The sequence below is a fragment of the Crinia signifera genome, unplaced genomic scaffold, assembly GCF_055691185.1.
Source record: "Crinia signifera unplaced genomic scaffold, ASM5569118v1 HAP2_SCAFFOLD_166, whole genome shotgun sequence".
Taxonomy (NCBI): Eukaryota; Metazoa; Chordata; class Amphibia; order Anura; family Myobatrachidae; genus Crinia; species Crinia signifera.
Genome location: NW_028142059.1, coordinates 67,025 through 75,402, shown reverse-complemented (window position 1 = coordinate 75,402; position 8,378 = coordinate 67,025).

Here is an 8,378-nt window from a genome sequence, read left to right as displayed (position 1 = left end):
ATGCCACCTGCTAGCGCTATGGCCCGCCTAGGGATCAGGTGCCCCTCACCACCTGCTAGCGCTCTGGCCCACATAGGGATCAAGTGGCCCGCGCCACCTGCTTGCACTCCTGCACACCTAGGGATCAGGTGGCCCGCACCACCTGCTAGCGCTGTGGCCCACCTAGGGATCAAGTGGCTCGCACCACCTCCTAGCACTCTGGCCTGCCTAGGGATCAGGGGCCCATCGCCACCTGCTAGCGCTCTGGCCCATCTAGGGATCAAGTGGCCCGCGCCACATGCTAGCACTCTAGGCCACCTAGGCATCAAGTGGCCCATGCCACCTGCTAGCACTCTGGCCCACCAAGGAATCAGGTGCCCAGCACCACCTGCTAGCACTCTGGCCCGCCTAGGGATTAAGTGGCCCGTGCCACCTGCTAGCACTCTGGCCCATCTAGGGATCAAGTGGCCCGCACCACATGCTAGCACTCTCGCACACCTAGGGATCAGGTGGCCCGCACCACCTGCTAGCGCTGTGGCCCGCCTAGGGATCAAGTGGCCCGTGCCACCTGCTAGAGCTCTGGCCCGCCTAGGGGATCAATTCGCTCGTGCCACCTGCTAGTGCTAGGGATCTAGTGGCCTGTGTCACCTGCTAGCACTCTCGCCCACCAAGGGATCAAGTGGCCCATGCCACCTGCTAGCGCTATGGCCCGCCTAGGGATCAGGTGCCCCTCACCACCTGCTAGCGCTCTGGCCCACCTAGGGATCAAGTGGCCTGCGCCACCTGCTAGCACTCTGGCCTGCCTAGGAATCAGGTGCCCCTTGCCACCTGCTAGCGCTCTGGCCCATCTAGGGATCAAGTGGCCCGCGCCACATGCTAGCACTCTAGGCCACCTAGGCATCAAGTGGCCTATGCCACCTGCTAGCACTCTGGCCCACCAAGGAATCAGGTGCCCAGCACCACCTGCTAGCACTCTGGCCCGCCTAGGGATCAAGTGGCCCGTGACACCTGCTACCACTCTGGGCCACCTAGGGATCAAGTGGCCCGCGCCACATGCTAGCACTCTCGCACACCTAGGGATCAGGTGGCCCGCACCACCTGCTAGCGCTGTGGCCCGCCTAGGGATCAAGTGGCCCGTGCCACCTGCTAGAGCTCTGGCCCGCCTAGGGATCAATTTGCTCGTGCTACCTGCTAGTGCTAGGGATCAAGTGGCCTGTGTTACCTGCTAGCACTCTCACCAACCTAGGGATCAAGTGGCCCATGCCACCTGCTAGCGCTATGGCCCGCCTAGGGATCAGGTGCCCAGCACCACCTGCTAGCACTCTGGCCCGCCTAGGGATCAAGTGGCCCGTGCCACCTGCTATCACTCTGGCCCACCTAGGGATCAAGTGGCCCGCGCCACATGATAGCACTCTCGCACACCTAGGGATCAGGTGGCCCGCACCACCTGCTAGCGCTGTGGCCCGCCTAGGGATCAAGTGGCCCATGCCACCTGCTAGAGCTCTGGCCCGCCTAGGGATCAATTCGCTCGTGCCACCTGCTAGTGCTAGGGATCAAGTGGCCTGTGTCACCTGCTAGCACTCTCGCCCACCTAGGGATCAAAAGGCCCATGCCACCTGCTAGCGCTATGGCCCGCCTAGGGATCAGGTGCCCCTCACCACCTGCTAGCGCTCTGGCCCACCTAGGGATCAAGTGGCCCGCGCCACCTGCTAGCACTCCCGCACACCTAGGGATCAGGTGGCCCGCACCACCTGCCTAGCGCTGTGGCCCACCTAGGGATCAATTGGCTCGCACCACCTGCTAGCACTCTGGCCTGCCTAGGGATCAGGTGCCCCTCGCCACCTGCTAGCGCTCTGGCCCATCTAGGGATCAAGTGGCCCGTGCCACCTGCTAGAGCTCTGGCCCGCCTAGGGATCAATTCGCTCGTGCCACCTGCTAGTGCTAGGGATCTAGTGGCCTGTGTCACCTGCTAGCACTCTCGCCCACCTAGGGATCAAGTGGCCCATGCCACCTGCTAGCGCTATGGCCCGCCTAGGGATATGGTGCCCCTCACCACCTGCTAGCACTCTGGCCCGCCTAGGGATCAAGTGGCCCGTGCCACCTGCTATCACTCTGGCCCACCTAGGGATCAAGTGGCCCGCGCCACATGATAGCACTCTCGCACACCTAGGGATCAGGTGGCCCGCACCACCTGCTAGCGCTGTGGCCCGCCTAGGGATCAAGTGGCCCATGCCACCTGCTAGAGCTCTGGCCCGCCTAGGGATCAATTCGCTCGTGCCACCTGCTAGTGCTAGGGATCAAGTGGCCTGTGTCACCTGCTAGCACTCTCGCCCACCTAGGGATCAAAAGGCCCATGCCACCTGCTAGCGCTATGGCCCGCCTAGGGATCAGGTGCCCCTCACCACCTGCTAGCGCTCTGGCCCACCTAGGGATCAAGTGGCCCGCGCCACCTGCTAGCACTCCCGCACACCTAGGGATCAGGTGGCCCGCACCACCTGCTAGCGCTGTGGCCCACCTAGGGATCAAGTGGCTCGCACCACCTGCTAGCACTCTGGCCTGCCTAGGGATCAGGTGCCCCTCATCACCTGTTAGCGCTCTGGCCCACCTAGAGATCAAGTGGCCCGCACTACATGCTAGCACTCCCGCACACCTAGGGATCAGGTGGCCCGCACCACCTGCTAGCGCTGTGGCCCACCTAGGGATCAAGTGGCTCGCACCACCTGCTAGCACTCTGGCCTGCCTAGGGATCAGGTGCCCCTCGCCACCTGCTAGCGCTCTGGCCCATCTAGGGATCAAGTGGCCCGTGCCACCTGCTAGAGCTCTGGCCCGCCTAGGGATCAATTCGCTCGTGCCACCTGCTAGTGCTAGGGATCTAGTGGCCTGTGTCACCTGCTAGCACTCTCGCCCACCTAGGGATCAAATGGCCCATGCCACCTGCTAGCGCTATGGCCCGCCTAGGGATCAGGTGCCCCTCACCACCTGCTAGCGCTCTTGTTCACCTAGAGATCAAGTGGCCCGCTCTACCTGCTACCACTCCCGCACACCTAGGGATCAGGTGGCCCGCACCACCTGCTAGCGCTGTGGCCCACCTAGGGATCAAGTGGCTCGCACCACCTGCTAGCACTCTGGCCTGCCTAGGGATCAGGTGCCCCTCGTCACCTGTTAGCGCTCTGGCCCGCCTAGAGATTAAGTGGCCCATGCCACCTGCTTGCGCTCTAGCCCGCCTAGGGATCAGGTGCCACTCGCCACCTGCTAGCGCTCTGGCCCGCCTATGGATCAAGTGGCCCACGCCACCCGCTAGCGCTCTGGCCCGCCTAGGGATCAAGTGGCCCACGCCACCTCCTAGCACTCTGGCCCACTTAGGGATCAAGTGGCCTGCACCACCTGCTAGTGCTCTGGCCTGCCTAGGGATCAGGTGCCCCTCACCACCTGCTAGTGCTTTGGCCTGCCTAGGGATCAGGTGGCCTGCACCACCTGCTAGCGCTCTGGCCCACCTAGGGATCAAGTGGCTCGCACCACCTGCTAGCACTCTGGCCTCCCTAGGGATCAGGTGCCCCTCGCCACCTGCTAGCGCTCTGGCCCATCTAGGGATCAAGTGGCCCGCGCCACATGCTAGCACTCTAGGCCACCTAGGCATCAAGTGGCCCATGCCACCTGCTAGCACTCTGGCCCACCAAGGAATCAGGTGCCCAGCACCACCTGCTAGCACTCTGGCCCGCCTAGGGATCAAGTGGCCCGTGCCACCTGCTAGAACTCTGGCCCACCTAGGTATCAAGTGGCCCGCGCCACATGCTAGCACTCTCGCACACCTAGGGATCAGGTGGCCCGCACCACCTGCTAGCGCTGTGGCCCGCCTAGGGATCAAGTGGCCCGTGCCACCTGCTAGAGCTCTGGCCCGCCTAGGGATCAATTCGCTCGTGCCACCTGCTAGTGCTAGGGATCTAGTGGCCTGTGTCACCTGCTAGCACTCTCGCCCACCTAGGGATCAAGTGGCCCATGCCACCTGCTAGCGCTATGGCCCGGCTAGGGATCAGGTGCCCCTCACCACCTGCTAGCGCTCTGGCCCACCTAGGGATCAAGTGGCCTGCGCCACCTGCTAGCACTCCCGCACACCTAGGGATCAGGTGGCCAGCACCACCTGCTAGCGCTGTGGCCCACCTAGGGATCAAGTGGCTCGCACCACCTGCTAGCACTCTGGCCTGCCTAGGGATCAGGTGCCCCTTGCCACCTGCTAGCGCTCTGGCCCATCTAGGGATCAAGTGGCCCGCGCCACATGCTAGCACTCTAGGCCACCTAGGCATCAAGTGGCCCATGCCACCTGCTAGCACTCTGGCCCACCAAGGAATCAGGTGCCCAGCACCACCTGCTAGCACTCTGGCCCGCCTAGGGGTCAAGTGGCCCGTGCCACCACTAGCACTCTGGCCCACCTAGGGATCAAGTGGCCCGCGCCACATGCTAGCACTCTCGCACACCTAGGGATCAGGTGGCCCGCACCACCTGCTAGCGCTGTGGCCCGCCTAGGGATCAAGTGGCCCGTGCCACCTGCTAGAGCTCTGGCCCGCCTAGGGATCAATTTGCTCGTGCCACCTGCTAGTGCTAGGGATCAAGTGGCCTGTGTTACCTGCTAGCACTCTCGCCAACCTAGGGATCAAGTGGCCCATGCCACCTGCTAGCGCTATGGCCCGCCTAGGGATCAGGTGCCCAGCACCACCTGCTAGCACTCTGGCCCGCCTAGGGATCAAGTGGCCCGTGCCACCTGCTATCACTCTGGCCCACCTAGGATCAAGTGGCCCGCGCCACATGCTAGCACTCTCGCACACCTAGGGATCAGGTGGCCCGCACCACCTGCTAGCGCTGTGGCCCGCCTAGGGATCAAGTGGCCCGTGCCACCTGCTATCACTCTGGCCCACCTAGGGATCAAGTGGCCCGCGCCACATGATAGCACTCTCGCACACCTAGGGATCAGGTGGCCCGCACCACCTGCTAGCGCTGTGGCCCGCCTAGGGATCAAGTGGCCCATGCCACCTGCTAGAGCTCTGGCCCGCCTAGGGATCAATTCGCTCGTGCCACCTGCTAGTGCTAGGGATCAAGTGGCCTGTGTCACCTGCTAGCACTCTCGCCCACCTAGGGATCAAAAGGCCCATGCCACCTGCTAGCGCTATGGCCCGCCTAGGGATCAGGTGCCCCTCACCACCTGCTAGCGCTCTGGCCCACCTAGGGATCAAGTGGCCCGCGCCACCTGCTAGCACTCCCGCACACCTAGGGATCAGGTGGCCCGCACCACCTGCTAGCGCTGTGGCCCACCTAGGGATCAATTGGCTCGCACCACCTGCTAGCACTCTGGCCTGCCTAGGGATCAGGTGCCCCTCGCCACCTGCTAGCGCTCTGGCCCATCTAGGGATCAAGTGGCCCGTGCCACCTGCTAGAGCTCTGCCCGCCTAGGGATCAATTCGCTCGTGCCACCTGCTAGTGCTAGGGATCTAGTGGCCTGTGTCACCTGCTAGCACTCTCGCCCACCTAGGGATCAAGTGGCCCATGCCACCTGCTAGCGCTATGGCCCGCCTAGGGATATGGTGCCCCTCACCACCTGCTAGCGCTCTGGCTCACCTAGAGATCAAGTGGCCCGCTCTACCTGCTACCACTCCCGCACACCTAGGGATCAGGTGGCCCGCACCACCTGCTAGCGCTGTGGCCCACCTAGGGATCAAGTGGCTCGCACCACCTGCTAGCACTCTGGCCTGCCTAGGGATCAGGTGCCCCTCGTCACCTGTTAGCGCTCTGGCCCGCCTAGAGATTAAGTGGCCCATGCCACCTGCTTGCGCTCTAGCCCGCCTAGGGATCAGGTGCCACTCGCCACCTGCTAGCGCTCTGGCCCGCCTATGGATCAAGTGGCCCACGCCACCCGCTAGCGCTCTGGCCCGCCCTAGGGATCAAGTGGCCCACGCCACCTCCTAGCACTCTGGCCCACTTAGGATCAAGTGGCCTGCACCACCTGCTAGTGCTCTGGCCTGCCTAGGGATCAGGTGCCCCTCACCACCTGCTAGTGCTTTGGCCTGCCTAGGGATCAGGTGGCCTGCACCACCTGCTAGCGCTCTGGCCCACCTAGGGATCAAGTGGCTCGCACCACCTGCTAGCACTCTGGCCTCCCTAGGGATCAGGTGCCCCTCGCCACCTGCTAGCACTCTGGCCCATCTAGGGATCAAGTGGCCCGCGCCACATGCTAGCACTCCTAGGCCACCTAGGCATCAAGTGGCCCATGCCACCTGCTAGCACTCTGGCCCACCAAGGAATCAGGTGCCCAGCACCACCTGCTAGCACTCTGGCCCGCCTAGGGATCAAGTGGCCCGTGCCACCTGCTAGCACTCTGGCCCACCTAGGTATCAAGTGGGCCGCGCCACATGCTAGCACTCTCGCACACCTAGGGATCAGGTGGCCCGCACCACCTGCTAGCGCTGTGGCCCGCCTAGGGATCAAGTGGCCCGTGCCACCTGCTAGAGCTCTGGCCCGCCTAGGGATCAATTCGCTCGTGCCACCTGCTAGTGCTAGGGATCTAGTGGCCTGTGTCACCTGCTAGCACTCTCGCCCACCTAGGGATCAAGTGGCCCATGCCACCTGCTAGCGCTATGGCCCGCCTAGGGATCAGGTGCCCCTCACCACCTGCTAGCGCTCTGGCCCACCTAGGGATCAAGTGGCCTGCGCCACCTGCTAGCACTCCCGCACACCTAGGGATCAGGTGGCCAGCACCACCTGCTAGCGCTGTGGCCCACCTAGGGATCAAGTGGCTCGCACCACCTGCTAGCACTCTGGCCTGCCTAGGGATCAGGTGCCCCTTGCCACCTGCTAGCGCTCTGGCCCATCTAGGGATCAAGTGGCCCGCGCCACATGCTAGCACTTTAGGCCACCTAGGCATCAAGTGGCCATGCCACCTGCTAGCACTCTGGCCCACCAAGGAATCAGGTGCCCAGCACCACCTGCTAGCACTCTGGCCCGCCTAGGATCAAGTGGCCCGTGCACCTGCTAGCACTCTGGCCCACCTAGGGATCAAGTGGCCCGCGCCACATGCTAGCACTCTCGCACACCTAGGGATCAGGTGGCCCGCACCACCTGCTAGCGCTGTGGCCCGCCTAGGGATCAAGTGGCCCGTGCCACCTGCTAGAGCTCTGGCCCGCCTAGGGATCAATTTGCTCGTGCCACCTGCTAGTGCTAGGGATCAAGTGGCCTGTGTTACCTGCTAGCACTCTCGCCAACCTAGGGATCAAGTGGCCCATGCCACCTGCTAGCGCTATGGCCCGCCTAGGGATCAGGTGCCCAGCACCACCTGCTAGCACTCTGGCCCGCCTAGGGATCAAGTGGCCCGTGCCACCTGCTATCACTCTGGCCCACCTAGGGATCAAGTGGCCCGCGCCACATGCTAGCACTCTCGCACACCTAGGTATCAGGTGGCCCGCACCACCTACTAGCGCTGTGGCCCGCCTAGGGATCAAGTGGCCCATGCCACCTGCTAGAGCTCTGGCCCGCCTAGGGATCAATTCGCTCGTGCCACCTGCTAGTGCTAGGGATCAAGTAGCCTGTGTCACCTGCTAGCACTCTGGCCCGCCTAGGGATCAAGTGGCCCGTGCCACCTGCTATCACTCTGGCCCAATTTGGGATCAAAAGGCCCATGCCACCTGCTAGCGCTATGGCCCGCCTAGGATCAGGTGCCCTCACCACCTGCTAGCGCTCTGGCCCACCTAGGGATCAAGTGGCCCGCGCCACCTGCTAGCACTCCCGCACACCTAGGGATCAGGTGGCCCGCACCACCTGCTAGCGCTGTGGCCCACCTAGGGATCAATTGGCTCGCACCACCTGCTAGCACTCTGGCCTGCCTAGGGATCAGGTGCCCCTCGCCACCTGCTAGCGCTCTGGCCCATCTAGGGATCAAGTGGCCCGTGCCACCTGCTAGAGCTCTGGCCCGCCTAGAGATCAATTCGCTCGTGCCACCTGCTAGTGCTAGGGATCTAGTGGCCTGTGTCACCTGCTAGCACTCTCGCCCACCTAGGGATCAAGTGGCCCATGCCACCTGCTAGCGCTATGGCCCGCCTAGGGATCAGGTGCCCCTCACCACCTGCTAGCGCTCTGGCTCACCTAGAGATCAAGTGGCCCGCTCTACCTGCTAGCACTCCCGCACACCTAGGGATCAGGTGGCCCGCACCACCTGCTAGCGCTGTGGCCCACCTAGGGATCAAGTGGCTCGCACCACCTGCTAGCACTCTGGCCTGCCTAGGGATCAGGTGCCCCTCGTCACCTGTTAGCGCTCTGGCCCGCCTAGAGATTAAGTGGCCCGTGCCACCTGCTTGCGCTCTAGCCCGCCTAGGGATCAGGTGCCACTCGCCACCTGCTAGCGCTCTGGCCCGCCTATG